The following is an 18937-nucleotide window of genomic DNA, read 5'->3' as shown; positions in this document are numbered from 1 at the left end:
GGGGGACCCCGCATTTCCATTTCCAGAGGGGGTGCTGCGAAGATAGTTAAGTAGCACCATGATATCAGCAGTTAGATGCGCAAGCTGATAATGAGTGTCCAGATCCAGTAAAGGGGAGAAGAAGGAATGACGATGGGCACCTAGACATACAGAAGCGGTATTAGGCAGATATTGACAAATTGGATTTCCACTTTAAAGATCTTTAAGAGTACTACACTATGGTTTAATAGTCGAAGAGTCAAACAGAAGTATAAGAGCTGAGGAGTGCTAACACAGACACACACACACACACACACACACTTACTTACACACACACACACACACACACACACTCGTACAGTCAAGGGCGGGCATGTAGACATAATACACACACACACACACACACACACATATAACATTATAACTTTATAAGAATAATAAAAAGGAGTATTAAGATATTATAAGGGTAATATCTTATAATAATAGAAAACTCTATAAAATACAGAATAGTAGGATATGTAGGACAGTAGAAGGGTAATATAATGATTTTATGAAGTAGGAAGTACAGTAAATCGTTTTTCAAGCAGTATAACTATATATAAAATAGATATATAGAGCAAATATGAAAATAAATTATAAACTAGAAATACAGGAAAATGTAACTTACTCATAATTCAGATGGTGAAGATTCTTGTCTCGCAAGGAAGGCCTTAATTTTAAGAGAAAACCATGAGGAGCCATTTATAAGGGTAGCTGAGTCAAGCTGCCCCCCCCCCCCCCCCCAGCGAGATAATAGTAAGACCAAGGTCACTCTAGATTGTTTTATCTCTCCACTTTTGAAGCTAATGGTTATTTGAAAACCCTTGGTTTTGATTATATTTGTAAGTTGAAAAGCCCTGTTTTTTGAGCTAATGGTAAGTTGAATAGCTCTTTTTTAACCCTATTGGTATTGATATCATAGTCTTCTTGAAACATATGGGTTATTTACTGTGTAATTACAGTATAAATACTGGAGCTTAAGCTCAGGGTATCAGATCACTTCTGAGAATTCTCATCGGTGTGGATCTCGTGTGGTGGAACGGAACAATAAATCTGGACCCTTGCTTCTTCTCACTCACGGCTGGTGTCTTTTTTTCTATCTCCAACTGGGTTCAGAGGTTGATGTGAGTATTGGCTTCTATGTTAAATTTTAAGTGTTTTTGGGTAATGAGCCAGCAGCTGCCAGGGGACTGTCTGTGTTGGCCCACATAAAGTGAAGGAAGCGCTCGACGTGTCTCCTCTCCTGCTTGCCGTTGGCCGCGGCTTTGGGGACATCTCTGAGACTTGTCAGCCAAGCCGTGTACACTTAACATTGGCTCTGGAAAAGAGAAAAAAAGGGGGGGGGGGATCAGTGAAAGAAAAACAAATTTCATCCTGGGACGTCCACCCCGGGCGACCACCTGGAGTCCGCCGCCCACACACAATAAAAATAGGCCTAGAGATAGTTTAGGTACTCACCCACAGAGCCACTACTCTTTCCGGGCTACTAGCGCTTGCAGCCGCTCAAATTCTGCGGAGAGTTTTGCTACTTTTCGATCAGTTCAGAACATTTGCAACTTTTAGATTTGTTCGTCTCACCGAAAGCTTGCAGTTGTTGCAGCTTTATTTTGGCGCTGAGCAGTAGCTTCCTGACCGTGTCCCCGGCGAGCTGGTGAAGGTGGAACAGGTGGCAGTCTAGCCGGCGGAAACCTTTCTTGCCACATGCAGACACCGGGCAGTCCAGAGCACCCGCATATCACCCGCTCGCTCGCTGCCGCCAGGTGAAGCCAGCGTTCCTCTGGACCCTGCTGATGAATCTGGGCGAGATGAGCCTGCACGTTGGTGTAGAAACGCCGACAAACTGGACACACTCTTCTCTGTGACATCTCGCTGCTCAGCACCGCTAGAGCGGGTGACTTTATAGGCAGCCAGTCAGGAGGGCGGTCCCATTAGCAGACCTAGTAGGAACCACCCTGCAGCAAAAAAAACGGCATGCTCTGCCTATTAGGGACGTTTAAACGCTTAAAAATGTGCCCTTAATAGCTACTATGGTGGAATAAATTACATACTTAAAAATTACAATGTTTCAGCTGTGTTCTCTTGCTATTTAAGGACGTTCTGATACTTTCGCATGCTTACAAATGTGCTCTGAACAACTGCCACGGTGGAATAAATAACATGTTAAAATAGTACAGAATGTTTCAGCTGTGTGCACTTGCTATTAGGGATGTGCCGATGCTTCCGCACACTACCAAGTGTGCTCCAAAAAATTGCCACGTTGTCATAAACAGGGTTCCATTCTTTCCTCACACAGTTCTTTGACTATCTGCACAGGCAAGTTACCAGACATCGCATGCTTCGAACAGCCAGTGTGCAGGGAGTCAGTGTTTTTAATTCAGCACTTGAGCACCACTGGACTGTTCATTTCAGGCTCTCCGTCACATTTTATGTGAATGTGGCCATGACATTCCTCACAGTTGCCTCTGATTTCTATGAATTTCTCTGCGCTGATGGATAGACCTTGGCTCTTTTAAAGACAAATGTGCAGGGACCTGGCTCAAAATGAGTGTCATCATTACTGCCACTTGTTTCATGATCACTTTCATAAATAAACCCTAAAGCAGTCCAGATGTTGTCTGTTCAATTTAACAAAAGTATATAGAGCCTTTGCAGTGATCTTGTTTTCTAGCTGCTCACTAAGCTCTGTCCAGATGCTCTGATTAGGAGTAGCTATGTTGACATTTTGGACTATGGCCTCTTTTGATGAAGGGAGGACTGTGAAAATGGAATCCCTGTCCACTGCTGGTTTCTTGGGCATCTGGCATAAGCAAAACATAATTACCCACTGAAATAATCCTGATGCAAAAAATGTCATGTACAGTATAAACATGTTTTCATGTATTACTGTATTTGCCAAAATACAAGGAAAATATAATCTAGTAATAATGTATAAGGATATTATATCTTATATTAGGACCAATATGGTAATGTGGACCCTTAGATGCACAATGTATTAAAAAAACTAACATGGGTACCATGTGCAGCGGTAATTAGCATTTCATAGCTACATTAGCCATATTAGTATTAGCAGTGAGATTTCTGTTCAATAAACATTGACAATCTTAGCTCTCTTGAATGTTTTACCATTATGATTGAAGTTAACTAATATTATTGTAACTGACAGTGTTAAAACATTGTACTTACACTGGCCAGAATTTTGATTTAGTAACTATATCGACTTTCCCTATACTAACACTAATTTCCACTAGAGCATCGAGAACAGAAGTGTCCCTGACACCTAGTGGTGGGAGTGAAGTGTAACATGATTCTCCTTGTAAATAAATGAAAAGTTCAATCATGAGAGACCAGTGAATGAAGTAAAGAGAATTGTTTATTGAACAAATGATGATATGATTTGTCTTGAAAAAGTCTTCAGCACTTCGACTCAAAGTGTGCTCACACCAAGGAGATTTGTGCATATAAGTCAATGTCTAATATTTTAAAAACAAAAGCAGCACAAACGATTGAGAATATTTGTGGTGAATTAGGAGCATGTGGGGAGTCTGAGAGACCTCAGAATGACCTATGAATATTCTTTTAAATATCTTCAAAATCGAAGCAGCACAAACGAAAATTTTTATGGCACAAACGGAGCACAAACGATTGAGACAATTTTGCCGACATTTTGCATTGGGTGAGGGTGGCAACTTCATGCAGGTCCAAACCCAAGTTATCAGAATAAGTTTTACTGGCCAAGTATGCTGGAGTATACAAGGAATTTGTTGCTGGTTTATACCGATCCTACAGTGCACACTTACACACACAGTTCTGGATGTAAACAAGACACCCAGTAATACAAAAGAGACCAATGACAGATACCACAGGACAGTTTACATTGAAAACAATCTTAAAAACCACTCACAAAGAACAGTTAAGAGTAAAGTGATATTACTTTAAATGACTAAAAGCTTGTATGAGCCCTGATGAGCCTCATAAATAAGAGTTTGAGACTCTTTAGCTTTTATTCACAGGAACTGTAAGAGAATTGTTTCCCATTGTCATAAAGAGTCAATTTAAGGCAAGCTGAGGGATCCATCCTGTCATATCCATGTTTAAAACGCAATAATGGAGATTGTTTAACGTGTAAGAAGTATAAACGCTACACTGAAAGAGCGAACTAGAGGAATAATAATTACTACTACTACTACTACTACTACTAATAATAATAATAATAATAATAATGCACCTGTAGTAAATCTATGCTAATCAGAATTGTGATGTGTTTTATTCATACAACCAACAGAAGTACCTCAATTTACCTGAAAGGAGCTGTCTCGCTCGGTTTGAATGACGCACCTGCGCACTCAACCACGCCCACCAGATGACTAAACCGTAGAAATGAATGGAATAGGGATATAAACAAATAGATCAATAAAGAAGATTGCACTTTGCATTCCATATTTTCTCCATCACAGTGATTGCAAATGTTATATTATATTTAGAGCTGCAACAACTAATCGATAATAATCGATTCTGAAAATCGTTGGAAACGAATCTCATTTTCGATTAGTTGGTCTGCACGGTGCGTTTACTCATTACATTACTTCTGTACTGAAAACACGCTTCGGAGAGTAAATATTAAAGTAGTGTCCTAAATGAAGTACTGTACACTTACACTATGCACTTACACTACGCACTACTCTCCCGTCTAGTGCAATAAAGTCTAAAACCATCTAAGCCTAATCCGTTTGCAAAAGAAATCTGTGATCTTCAAAATACCTTCATTTTTATATATCCTAAATACTGAAAACATTTGTTAAGTTGCTAGACATGACTGAATGCATTGCTGTCCAACTAAAATGAAGACAATATTATTTGTATATTGTAATATAGTACATAGAATAACACTTCCATGTAGAGACACTTAAAGACTTGTATTATATTTGAAAAGAGACATGGTCAATCGTATAACTGTACACAAGCAGTTTGTGCTTGGTTCCCGATAATCACCGCTTGCGGTGATTTTTGTGATATTTGTATGTTGTCTTTCTTATAAGGTATCCTTGAGTGTTATGAAAGGCGGCGACAAATAAAATGTATTATTGCATAGTTCTCCCATCTGACCATGCAGAGTCCATCGGCGGTGTTGTCCCAGGAATAGCAGCTGGCTGTGTGTAGTGCCGTGTCACTCTTCTGCATTATAGCCCAACTACCAATGTACTCAATACTTAATGCTTTTCCATGTCTGTTTTTTTTAAATGAGAGTGCGCGCTGTGATACTCTGTCCACTGGTTCAGTTTGTTCCGACTTTAGTCCAACCCTGACACCTTCACATTCATCAGGCACTTACGTAAAGAGACGTTTTAGGCTGAGCTGGTGCTTTGGGAAATAGTATACTGGCCTGTGTGCTGTTTCTGTGAGCAAGGGGTCTCACTATTTGGAATGCTATTGTGCAGCTGTGCCTTTCCCATTTTGACTCCTGTCCTGGAGTCAGGATCACACTGCTGGTACTGGCAGTGTCCGGCTCTTTTAAGAACTCACTTACACATGATGTGTCACTCACTGTAGGCCAATCAGCTACCCATTACCATTCTGTTTCTTTCCAACAAAAAGGGCTTTTTAACACATTAAAACTTGTGTTGTGTTTCACTAAAAGAAAATGCTGCATCCATGGAATTGTCATTGCCATATCATGGCACATAGGATTAAAACAAATGCTTCATTTCTCCATATGTTGCTTGTAGCATTTTAAGACGTATTAAGGCACAAGTGAGGTGTAAGAGGCTGTGCTACACCTCGCACAGTCAGCAGAAGACAGCAGCAGTGCACAGCAAGAGTTGCCATGTGGGAGAACTCAGTTACCCAGAACACTCCAGGCTGATTAACTGGGATTGCCTGCACTTGCCAGGCCGGATGCTTAATCCCAGACTTTGAGGCCACTCTTTGTCATACCTTTGTAGAGGGGAGAAAAATTGCCTGATGTGGGAACTACTGGGGAAGGGAAGTTGGGTCAGAGCCACTCAAATGGCTCAATGCCAGGTGCCCCCTCAGGAAATTCTTTGAGGAGGGGGCTCACAACCTAGGTAAAATCATCTCCCACCCTCCCTGCTCCACTTTGGTTGCTCTGCTTCCTTACTCAGCTGAGGTCATTACTCCACTGCGTGGTTGCACTGAGGACATCCCCTACTCCTCTGCTCTGCAGAAGATACCATTACAGCTCATGGCCTCACCACTCTGTCTCTCTGCTCTGCCTCCAATGTCACTACACCACCGTGTAAGGCCTGACATTCAGTGTATTCTACGTTACACCCATACGGTTCCTCATTATCTCAATATCATTAAAAAATGGACTGTTCTGTCTCAGATGAGTGATGAACTTGATTTTGAAGCTGTGTTTCCTGATGTTGGTGTTGCACTTCCACCAAAAAGTGTTAGTGAACCTAGTAATCATGTCTACATTTGAATATGATCATGAGGCACATGGCACTCACTTCACTTATTCTACAGGGTTCAGCAGGGATTTGGTTCAACCTACTAAAGAGTGGAGAAGCGGACACCAGAACTTTGCATGCTGCATGCCCAGTTTTTGTAGGCAGTACGTGGGGTAAGTTTCCAGTAAGCACCTCTGCAGAAAATGCTTGGCGTATTTGGTTATTTTTATTAATGTACTCAATTTTACTGAAAATTGGAAACAAAATCAGTGCTCACTGATATCCAAGCAACTTCATAAATCTTTTGTAAATATTTCTTTTAGTCTTTGATTTAGTTGCCAATAAGTGGCTCTGCTGTCGGGGACAAGAGTTCAGGAGAAGGTGCACTCTGTCCAGGTCCGACTGAGACTGAAAATTGAAACTTTACCTAAAGCAAGCTGAAAAGATTTTCAGAACTAAGATATTTGGCATAGATCAAAGGGGCTGATTAGATTTGTACTATTTTTTGTAATGTGTATATGAAGAATAAAATACAGAATTGATATGAAAGATAAATATATCAGTTTACTATTTTACAATATTGTGTAATCTCTAGATAAAGGTGATTACTGCACTTCCCTGTTTATTGTTTTATCAAAGGCTTGACACAGTGGATCATGAAATATTGCTGCATAGATTAAATAATGTTGGTCTATTAAATCATTGAAAAATTACTGAAGTAATCTCAGAGAGGCTATTCGGGTTAAATAAAGGTTAAATAAATAAAGAGAGAAATAAAATGGCTCTTTCCACAGGTGATGGCTAATTCCCTGCTTTTCTTGTAATACTTGATTTAATCTCATCTCCGTGTAATGTACTTCTCTAATCAAATATCATTCGTTGGAATACCCCCTCTCATAAAGGGGTCTTCTACTCTCATGTTTAGTTAATCTGTCAAAGAGTTCTAGTCTGTTGTCTGCAAAAATACAACAAAATACAACAAAGATTCATTCTTCTCCCTTCCTGAATTCCTCTCTTAATATCCTTCTGGTGAATGAAAAGACAAAATTCTTTAGTCTAGGACTATTTGTGATGTACATTAATCTAACATGTTAATATCCCGTCTGTGCTAACGAGTGATAATCCCAATAATACAGAACTAAAATAGAGTAAATGAGGTTGAGGTCTAGACATGTATTTACAGTTCTCTAGTCTCTCTTATTCCACTCATTTTTATTCAAAACATCCTATTGAATTTGTTTTTACTGTGTACAACAATAGCGTTTAGTTTAAAGGGTAGACGTGCATGCACCCCCTTTGTTCCTTATTAACTTACAACTGTACCACACTCAAAATATCACTCAGACCCTTCATACATGACATTTAAACTTCCTTCACTTTCTGTAAATCTCTCTAATCAGGAGTAATGCGTATGTGTATTTAACTAGTCTAACAAAATTTATCAACTATGAGCTTGGTTTCAATTTAATACAAATTTGTTTCCTTCACTGAGCGCCATTTGTGAAAGGCATAAAAAAGTTCTTTATAAATGTATCCATTTCATTTAAACTGTATTTGATCCTATTAAGTTGGTGTTAAGTCTACTCATGTCACTGCGGCCCATAAACATCTCTGCCATGCACTGCAAATCCCAGATCACACACCTGCATTAAATTCACAGCACAATCACAGCTACAGTATAAAGACTTTCAATTCACTCACAGATTGTGCAGTATACGCTCCATTCCTCGTGTTTGTGACCATTGCACTGTCTTATTTAAATATTGAGACCTGTGTTTCGTATACATTGTATTACATATCCATAGCACACCGTATATAATATATATTTGTATATTCACACGTTACTTTATTCTATTCAACAGTCTACGGTTCAGTAAAGAAACAAGTCACTCAAACTACACTGCTGCAAAGAGACTGTAACTGAACTAAACTAACAAACATGTCACTGCAGTGAGACCCACATCAGTACAACAACAGGTCACATCAACAGCAAAAGAAACCACCACGTAACATGCAACACTGTCCGATCCAGACACGTCATCCATGCAAATCCTAATTCGTAACAGTAAGTGTTTTATTAGTGGTGCTTGAAAAGCACTACTATTGTTCTCTTGCATACTCCTTCTTCTTCTTCTTCTTCTTCTTCTTCTTCTTCTTCTTCCTCTTATTATTATTCCACTTTTTTTCGGCGCGTAACTAGTCCCGCACCGTTTGTCGGAGATCGACAGGTGAGGTGTTGAATCGATCGGCTTATTGAGGAGATGTGTGCTCTGACTTTTATAAGCGATCGGAATGCCGGAATTCCCGCTACGGAAGCTCAAATTCTGAAAATTTCCCATAGACTTGCATTGAGTTTCGAAAGTATTGGCCCTCTAAGGAGAAAGCTCTAAAAATTTTTCCTCCGTACACGTTCGGCTCTAAAATGTATTGGCACACGATCTGTTCGGCTCTCAAAAGTATTGGGACCCCGCACGGCCAGCTCTCAAAAGTACTGGCGCCCTTGACGGTCGGCTCTAAAAAGTATTGGCGCACTACACGGCAGGCTCTAACAATGCTGGCGCCATATCTGTCCGGCTCTCGAAAGTATTGGCGCCCTACGCTGTCGGCTCTCGAAAATATTGGCGCCCTATTTGTCCAGCTTTAAAAGTATTAGCACCCTAAACGGCCAGTATAGTGCTAACACATGCTAGCAACATGCCAGCATGATGCTAAAACGTGCCAGCATGATGCTAAAACGTGCCAGCATGATGCTAAAACGTGCCAGCATGATGCTAAAACATGCTAGCATGATGCTAAAACATGCTAGCATGATGCTAAAACATGCTAGCATGACGCTAAAACATGTTAAAACATGCTAGCATGATGTTAAAACATGCTAGCATGACGCTAAAACATGCTAGCATGATGCTAAAACATGTTAAAACGTGCCAGCATGATGCTAAAACATGCTAAAACGTGCTAGCATGATGCTAAAACACGCTAGCATGATGCTAAAACACGCTAGCATGATGCTAAAACATGCTAGCATGATGCTAAAACATGCTAGCATGATGCTAAAACATGCTAGCATGATGTTAAAACATGCTAAAACATGTTAGCATGATGCTAAAACCCTCTAACAACCTATCCATCTGGCTCTCAAAAGTATTGGCGCCCGATCCAAATTTTTCCAGTTCAAGCACCACTCACATTTTCTTCAGGAAATGTACCGGTCTAGTTACTATTATAATAATTATCATTCTTCTTCCACTTTTTTTCAGCTTGTAACTTATCTCACGTTTGTCGGAGATCAACGGGTGAGGTGTCGAATCGATTGGCTTATTGAGGAGATGTGTGCTATGACTTTTATAAGCGATCGGAATGCCGGAATTCCCGCTACAGAAGCTCAAATTCAGAAAATTTCCCACAGACTTGCATTGAGTTTCGAAAAAGTATTGGCCCTCTAAGGAGAAAGCTCTAAAAGAATGGCCTCCGTACACACTTGGCTCTAAAATGTATTGGCACATGATCTGTTCAGGTCTCAGAAGTATTGGCACCCTATCTGGCCGCCTCTCAAAAGTATTGGCACCCCGCACGGTCTACTCTCAAAAGTACTGGCACCCTTGATGGTCAGCTCTAAAAGGTATTGGCTGATGATACACAGTTGTATGTTTCAGCGAAGCCAGAGGACAGACAGCAGCTTAGTAAAGTTGAGGATTGTGTAAAGAACATTAGACATTGGATGTTAATTAACTTCCTTTTACTTAATTCTGATAAAACAGAAATACTTTTATTAGGCCCACGTGTAGCTAGAAGTATTCTTTCTGATCACATGGTTACTCTGGATGGTCTTTCTGTTTCATCATGTGCAGCAGTTAAAGACCTTGGAGTGATTATTGACTCCAGCCTATCATTTGATGCTCATGTAGATAATATTACTAGGATAGCCTTCTTTCATCTCAGAAATATTTCTAAAATAAGAAACATATTGTCACTACATGATGCGGAAATACTAGTTCATGCATTCGTCACCTCTAGACTAGATTACTGTAATGCCTTACTGTCTGGATGTTCCAGTAGGAATATAAATAAGCTCCAGTTAGTCCAGAATGCAGCTGCTAGAGTCCTAACTAGAACTAGAAGATATGACCATATCACACCGATATTATCAATACTGCATTGGCTCCCAGTAAAATCTCACATTGATTATAAAATACTCTTATTAACCTATAAAGCACTAAATGGTCTCGCGCCACAATATCTAAGCGACCTTTTGGTTTTATATGATCCGCCACGCCTACTTAGATCAAAAGATGCAGGCTATCTGACGGTACCTCGAATAGTGAAGGCTACAGCAGGGGGAAGAGCTTTCTCTTATAGAGCCCCACAGTTATGGAACACTTCCTATTAGTGTTCGGGACTCAGACACAGTCTCAGTGTTTAAGTCTAGGCTTAAAACGTATTTGTTTACTCAAGCCTACCCTGACTAGATTCTGTTCTACTACTTCACAGTCTTAATTATCTTTTTTCTCCCTCTCTCCTTTCGCCGAGCCCCACACGAATTTATGGAGATACTAGAGATCCAGATCCTTTCTGCCTCTGGATGGAGCTCAAATCTTCTTTAATTCCAGACTGCTGGGACTACGGCTGCTCTTAACGCCATACAGACTTCATATAAATCCATAATGAACTTAGCCAGATGAGGATGGGTTCCCTTCTGAGTCGGGTTCCTCTCAAGGTTTCTTCCTCTTAAAACATCTTAGGGAGTTTTTCCTTGCCACCGTCGCCACTCAGTGTCTTGCTCAGTTGGGATAAATTCGCACCTTTAATATCTGTATACCGTGTTGATATTTCTGTAAAGCTGCTTTGAGACAATGTCTATTGTAAAAAGCGCTATAAAATTCAAAATAAAATTGAATTGAAAAAATTGAACTGAATTGAATGTCTCTGTACATTGCTGCAGTCATCTTTCCCTCGATCCTGACTAGTCTCCCACTTCCTGCCGCTGAAAAACATCCCCACAGCATGATGCTGCCACCACCATGCTTCACTGTAGGGATGGTATTGGCCAGGTGATGACTGGTGCCTGGTTTCCTCCAGACATGACGCTTGCCATTCAGGCCAAAGACTTCAATCTTTGTTTCATCATGGTCTGAGAGTCCTTCAGGTGCCTTTTGGCAAACTCCAGGTGATCTGTCATGGGCCTTGTACTGAGGAGTGGCTTCCGTGTGGCCACTCTACCATACAGGCCTGATTGGTGGAGTGCTGCAGAGATGGTTGTTCTTCTGGAAGGTTCTCCTCTCTCCACAGAGAAACGCTGGAGCTCTGTCAGAGTGACCATCGGGTTTCTGGTCACCTCCCTGACTAAGGCCCTTCTCCCCCGATCGCTCAGTTTGGCCGGGCAGCCAGCTCTAGGAAGAGTCCTGCTGGTTCCAGACTTCCTCCATTTACGGATGATGGAGACCACTGTGCTCAGTGGGACCTTCAATGCTGCAGAAATGTTTCTGTACCCTTCCCCAGATTTGTGCCTCGATACAATCCTGTCTCGGAGGTCTACAGACAGTTCCTTGCACTTCGTGGCTTGGTTTGTGCTCTGACATGCATTGTTAACTGTGAGACCTTATATAGACAGATGTGTGCCTTTCCAAATCATGTCCAATCAACTGAATTTACCACAGGTGGACTCCAATCAAGTTGTAGAAACATCTCAAGGATGTTCAGTGGAAACAGGATGCACCTGAGCTCAATTCAGAGTGTCATGGCAAAGGCTGTGAATACTTATGTACATGTGCTTTTTTTGTTTTTTATTTTTAATAAATTTGCAAAGATTTCAAACAAACTTCTTTCACGTTGTCATTATGGGGTATTGTTAGTAGAATATTGAGGAAAATAATGAATTTAATCCATTTTGGAATAAGACTGTAACATAACAAAATGTGGAGAAACTGAAGCGCTGTGAATACTTTCTGGATGCACTGTACATCACTACAATTACAATCACCACAGATGGAAACTGGATGTGTGTTTGTGAGTATGTGAGTGTGTGTGTACCTCAGTGTCTCCAGTGTACAGTGTGTGTGTGCGTGTGTGTGTTTGTGTGTGTGTGTGTGTACCTCCAGTGTACAGTGTGTGTGAGTGTGTGTGTGTACCTCAGTGTCTCCAGTGTACAGTGTGGATTCTCCAGTCCAGCAGAGAGCAGCTTCACTCCTGAATCCTGCAGGTTATTGACACTCAGGTTCAGTTCTCTCAGTCTGGAGGAGTTTGATCTGAGAACTGAGGACAGAACTCTACAGCTTTCCGCTGTCGGAAAACACCAACTCAACCTGGGGGAGAAATGATGATATATCAGAACACTGATCACACACACACACACACACACACACACACACACACAGAGCCATAATACACCTAAAGTTTCCCATGTAACAGAAATGTGAGTGCGTTTGTCTCACACACAGAAGTCAGAGGACAGGACACCACATCAGCATTATTATTATTATTATTATTATTATTATTATTATTATTATTATTAATAATAATAAGAACATCATCAGTTACAATGATCCATAACGGACTGAAAACATTTTTGTTTGAACAAATGCTTCATTATAATTGAAACATGAAGCCATTTTTAATAAAAGTATTAAAAAGTCTCCTATTTAAAAATAAACAAAATAAATAAAATAAATAAGAAATCTCCCATTTGAACAAAAGATGAGATAAGATAATACTTTATTAATCCCAACGTGGAGAAATGAGGGAATTAGGAGGAAAAAGGAGCAGGACCTGCTGTGGCTTTGTTTGGAAATATTTTTGTTGGTGAAATACAACCGAAACAGACAATATTGAGTGTAAAATGTACGTCAGGAATATCTTATTGTTTACATGTTAGCATAGCATGTTAAATTAACTACTAAATAAAAATAACATCAGCTGTATGAGCTTTTAAATAACGTCCTATTATTATTATTAACATTTACTGTAGCTGCACAGCCAGACTGCTCCTGTACCTTTAACACACACACACACACACACACACACACACACACACACACACACAGTCACACACACACACACACTCTCACTCTCTCTCTCTCTCTCTCTCTCTCTCTCTCTCTCTCTCTCTCTCTCACACACACACACACACACTCTTGTAATTATAACATTCCGGGGTCAGTAGTCCCACCCATGTATTGTGGGGACACCACTTTCCTGAGGTCCTACAGATGTGAAAAAAATCAGGCATGTATAATTTAAGCCTGAGAACACATATCATCTCAAATTCTGGATTTAAATCACAAAATTTCTGTGCTTGGTTTTTTCACACCTAATGTGGACATAACAAGAACTCATCATTAATGGGGACCTAATTTGCATACACAGCAAATTAGCTGGTTTTCATGTTGTAGAGGGGACATCACTAGATAGTTAATCTGCATACACACAGATCAGGTAGTTTATATAACAACAAGGGGACATGGTTTAATAAAACAAAGTTGTCAATTTAACTTTATAATAATTTATACAAAATTACAAACTAAGTATGTCTAATTTAGAGGGCTGTCTGTAAAGCAGATATGATGTGTATTTTCTCTATTTGAAGGTTTAAGCTTCTCATGAAATTAAATTGAACAGTTGTTCTTAATTGTTTATACAAAGGACTCTTAGCCTTATTTGTGAAAAATGCAATCAGTGAAAGTTTGGTTATCAAAAAGCTCTCTTACACAAATTTCAATATCTGCAAGTAACAGATAAGAGACTACATTTCTTTGGAGCTTTCTATTTCCAACAGAGGAACCCTTTGAGAAACCTAGGAACCTGTTAAGGAAGGTGGTACCAGTGCTATTATTAGTTTTGAGGCTATAATTCTAAGAAGCGTTTCATTTTAAAGTATACTTTTTTTTGTGGAACAAAAAGTAGAGGTGCTTGCTGTACTGAACCTCACTTATTTATCACAGACATGCATCACAAATTAACACTATCCCCAGTCATTTTGGCAAGTCAAAATGACAAAGACACTCATCCTTTTGATATTTTAGCTACACAAAGTATTTGTTTATTGGTCTGGATCTCTAATCAAGTGAAAAATTGTCAGTCAGATGAAAAAACCCTGTCTATTCAACATTATAAAGACAACTTGAGTCTTGAGCTTCTTTACTGTAAAAGACAACAAATATTTGCCCATTAAAGTGCACAACTACTAAGCTCACATGTGCCATGAATGAACTTGGACTCATTTAAGTTTGACATAACACTTGTGCTTACTACATATAGCCAGCTCAAAGTTAAACATATTGAGAAAAATAAAGATACTAGCCAAACACAGACACACAACCAAACACAATTTTTTCTTTATTCTATATCCACTTAACTGACTAAGCTAAAAAGTGACAGTAACAACTGATTAATGTATGTTGAGGTAGCTAATTTTGATTCCAGACAGTCTAAACATGTAAATGAGCAGCACACTGAAGCGTTTATTGCCCAATAGGCTTACTCATGAACTTGTCAGTCACCTGCATAAGGACCCACTGGAAGAAGGCGGCCCAAACCAATTTGATCTAATTCAATATAACGGTGTAGGTAAAGATTCTAATGGATATTTTAAATGCCTGATTTGTTCCTGATTAGTTTATGATGAAGTAAATGCTGAGTGTTTCATTACAAAGTAAAAGGCTAGAGGTGTAATGTAACTTATTATTAAAGCATTACTACAGATGTTATGATGTACAGTATCTGTAATATAGATGTAAAGTGTTCCTATCAAAGTGTTATTTAATCTTTGTTTATATCTCTTTTGTAAGCTACAGTGCAGTTATAGACATAGAATTTGACACTTTGCCAGTCTCTGTCTTTAAGATATAAAGACTCAGATCTAATGCAGTTTTCACAGACCAACTTCCCTGGGACACGACATGACATGATGAAGGTCTTCATATGTCTCTCCACTGCATGGACCTCATTTCCTTCCTGAGCCTTCCTCTTTTTCAGAGTAGATGTTTTACCTAAATGTTATGAATAAACATTAGTTACATAGCAAACACACACCCTTACACCCGACAGAAATTATTGTCTGGCAACTTACAGACTGGAACTTACATTTCACATCTCAAGAATGAAAACTCTGACTGCAGTTTGTGCATATGTACCAAATAGTAACTAAGAGTACTCGGTTTTCTTGGAGAAGATACAGTAGGGAACCTACCGAGTCCCAGGGGATGCTTATGTCGGAAATTATGGAGAGGTGTGATTGAAAGGCAGGATTAAAAGTGCCAGCAAACTACACAATTCTGATATTTATGATCCAGAAAAGGTGTAGACTGTGATGGCTGCTGTTTCTCCTGGCCATTTCTCTCAGCAGTGTCCCCCTCCATAATCTGCATATTTAAACAGGTTTAAGTGACCTATGGGGACACTGTTCTAAATTCACATATCTATTCAGCTATCACAAGACTCCATCACACACACCTGAATAAAACATGCTTTGTGGGGACTCCGTATGGTAACTATTAAGAGACAAGATTATGTAACAGAAAACAAATACACTGTTCAATACAACAAAAACAATAATTATTTCACTATAGGAATTAAGTTTATGATTTCAGGGTTAGATATGGGATACTTTGGAAGACTTTGGGATAATTACGGTGCATTCAGACACACACACGTTTTGTAGTTCATGCTTAAACGTGGCAGTAAAATACCTGAAGCAGATCAGATGAACAATAATGTCTAATTTTATTGTTAATGCACAAGCACAAAATTAGTTGTGCAACAAAAATGAATCGCAACACTGCCGGATAAGACAATGTTTATTATTGAATAATTTTTAAATTGTGAAAACAGAGAGGGAGATACCCTGCATACCTTGCTGCACCAAGGCCAGTCTCCTCCTCCGTAATTGTAGGTAATTCATCACCTTCTTTAAAGTCTGTTAAAGCAAACAGACCAAGATGTGGGCTTCCATCCACTTCAGTCTTCTGCATTCTGCCATTTGGGTGCTTGTGGTCATCATTAACCAGCCTAGCAAAAGATCCATCTTCTTTTGCAGCATCAATACTTAATACACAACGAGAGAAAGAGAGAAGTATTCAGTGACCGAATATTCAACATCAAATTCTACAAATATGATAGCTCTGCACAGAATTTTTATTGTTAACGGTCAGATGTAAATGTTTAAGTGGACAAATACTTCACAACTGCAATTTTCAAGTACAATGAAAGTACACTTTGAAGAAAAACTATGCAGACATTGTCATTCTTTATGCAGGTTAATTCTATGGATCATTTAATTAGTGGTGCTTCAAAATCACTACTATTGTTCCCTTGCATACTTAATAATAATAATAATAATAATAATAATAATAATAATAATATTATTACTCTCCGGCCGGCGCTCAAAAGTATTGGGACCCCGCACGGCCAGCTCTCAAAAGTACTGGCGCCCTTGACAGTCGGCTCTAAAATGTATTGGCGCACTACACGGCTGGCTCTAACAGTGCTGGTGCCATATCTGTCCGGCTCTGGAAAGTATTGGCGCCCTACGCTGTCAGCTCTCGAAAGTATTGGCACCCGTCCCTGTTTCGCCAACGCAAGCACCACTCACATTTTCTTCAGGAATTGTACCGGTCTAGTTGTTATTATTATTCTTCTTCCACGTTTTTTTTGGTGCGTAACTAGTCCCTCACTGTTTGTCGGAGATCGACAGGTGAGGTGTCGAATCGATCGGCTTATTGAGGAGATGTGTGCTATGACTTTTATAAGCGATCGGAATGCCGGAATTCCCGCTACGGAAGCTCAAATTCAGAAAATTTCCCATAGACTTGCATTGAGTTTTGAAAGTATTGGCCCTCTAAGGAGAAAGCTGTAAAAAAATTTTCCTCCGTACACGTTCGGCTCTAAAATGTATTGGCACACGATCTGATCGGCTCTCAAAAGTATTGGCACCCTGCACAGCCAGCTCTCAAAAGTACTGGCACCCTTGACGGTCGGCTCTAAAAAGTATTGGCGCACTACACGGCCGGCTCTAACAGTGCTGGTGCCATATCTGTCCAGCTCTCGAAAGTATAGGCACCCTACGTAGGCGGCTCTTTAATGTATTGGCACCCTGTCCCGATTTCACCACGGCAAGCACCACTCACATTTTCTTCAGGAAATGTACTGGTCTAGTTATAATTATTCTTCTTCCACCTTCGTGCCATTTTACCTCTAAAGAAAATGTTAATATATTGAGATTTTCAGTCCCTAGTGATGTTCTGAGTAATAAAATAACCATATCCGTGCTTGCTAATAACTGTGCTGAGTGAGAACCTGTTCTACACACAGATCACAGCTCAGCTGCGGTGTTTAGAGACGCAGAATAAAAGGAGCGCGCTGTAGTTACAACATCGAAGCACATCACACCACCGCCCAGCGCTTTACAGATTCATAACAAACTAATAACTGGAACTAATGAGCTGGGCTCGGTCCAGACTACTGTCCACCCTGTCCTCGATTTCAGAGGCTTTAAACTCAATCCAGCGCTCAGATCGATAACTATTTAGGAAGCCTGACTCTGCTATTTATAACCGAACTATCCGTTACATGGTGAAGCTAGTTACAGAAGTCGGTATAACACTAAATATTCACATGACATGACAACCACCAAAGCCTATTTAATATATTAACTTCATTTTATTAACTTATTGTACTTACTAATGTGCTGGATTGGTTAAAGTGTGTGCTAACTCTGGCCAGTAAAGTCCGCTAGCATAACAATTACTTTAATATTGCGATTCAATTATAAATGATGTCTTAAAGCACGGAAATAAAATTACAAACTTATAAACTGCAAAAAATTATAATAATAACTTACCTTTCGTTGTATTTGGTCTCGTTGCCGCAGTAGAATCATTCCTTAAGGCAATGGAAAGCAGCTGGTGCGATTAGCCTGTGACAGCCAGGGCAGATGGGAAATGTAGTTCTTTTCCTACTTCCTGTGTGGTGTTTATGAACTATTAGTGCAGTCAAAAAAAACTACACTCCGCCATAACCCGACTTAAGGATTTCGTTTTACTGCTTAGAGATTTTTAAAAAGTGTCATTTCACTGTGCAAAAATTTAAAAACTCAAACTTTAATTATTATTAAGACTTATAATTATTTGGAAAACATGATAACTATCTGTTCTAACTTATTAATGTTTATCTTATGCTAACAATCTAACCTTCTAACAGTCTAATTAGGCTTTTAATTTACCAGTCACTTTTTAATCCGCTAATAGGTAATAGAGCTAATGTGCATATGCAGATTAGCCACAGTCCTTTACTAAGTGGGTGGTACCATAATTTGCATAAATTAGACTTGCAGAGTGTGTGAAGTGGTTGGCCAAGCCCCTCCCCCAATAAATACCGGTTCCAGACTAAAGGGGGCGACATAGACCAAACCGGTCACATACACAGTTTGTCCAGATCATGCGTTATATGCCAAAGATAAAAATTTGTGAGGCGTCTATTTACAGCCTCCTCAACACTTTTCAATGCATCACCCCTGT

General features: G+C 39.7%; 1 long non-coding RNA gene across 2 annotated transcripts; it reads right to left on the bottom strand.

Moving 5' to 3' along the window:
* LOC128630046 (uncharacterized) lies at positions 1-18425 on the bottom strand. 2 transcript variants are annotated; one of them, XR_008394272.1, is made up of 7 exons: positions 18262-18371; positions 16275-16466; positions 15303-15412; positions 12557-12730; positions 1477-1970; positions 647-1336; positions 1-140 (listed from the first exon to the last, which is right to left on the bottom strand). It is a non-coding gene; the product is annotated as an uncharacterized LOC128630046 (long non-coding RNA). The 2 variants fall into 2 exon arrangements; XR_008394271.1 differs by having other exon boundaries at positions 12557-15412; positions 18262-18425.
* Between the last annotated feature and the right edge of the window lie 512 nt (positions 18426-18937).

The sequence above is a fragment of the Ictalurus punctatus genome, unplaced genomic scaffold (assembly GCF_001660625.3).
Source record: "Ictalurus punctatus breed USDA103 unplaced genomic scaffold, Coco_2.0 Super-Scaffold_100046, whole genome shotgun sequence".
NCBI classification, from domain to species: Eukaryota; Metazoa; Chordata; class Actinopteri; order Siluriformes; family Ictaluridae; genus Ictalurus; species Ictalurus punctatus.
Note: the sequence above shows the minus strand (reverse complement) of the source record. Positions and strands in the feature narration are given on the sequence as shown.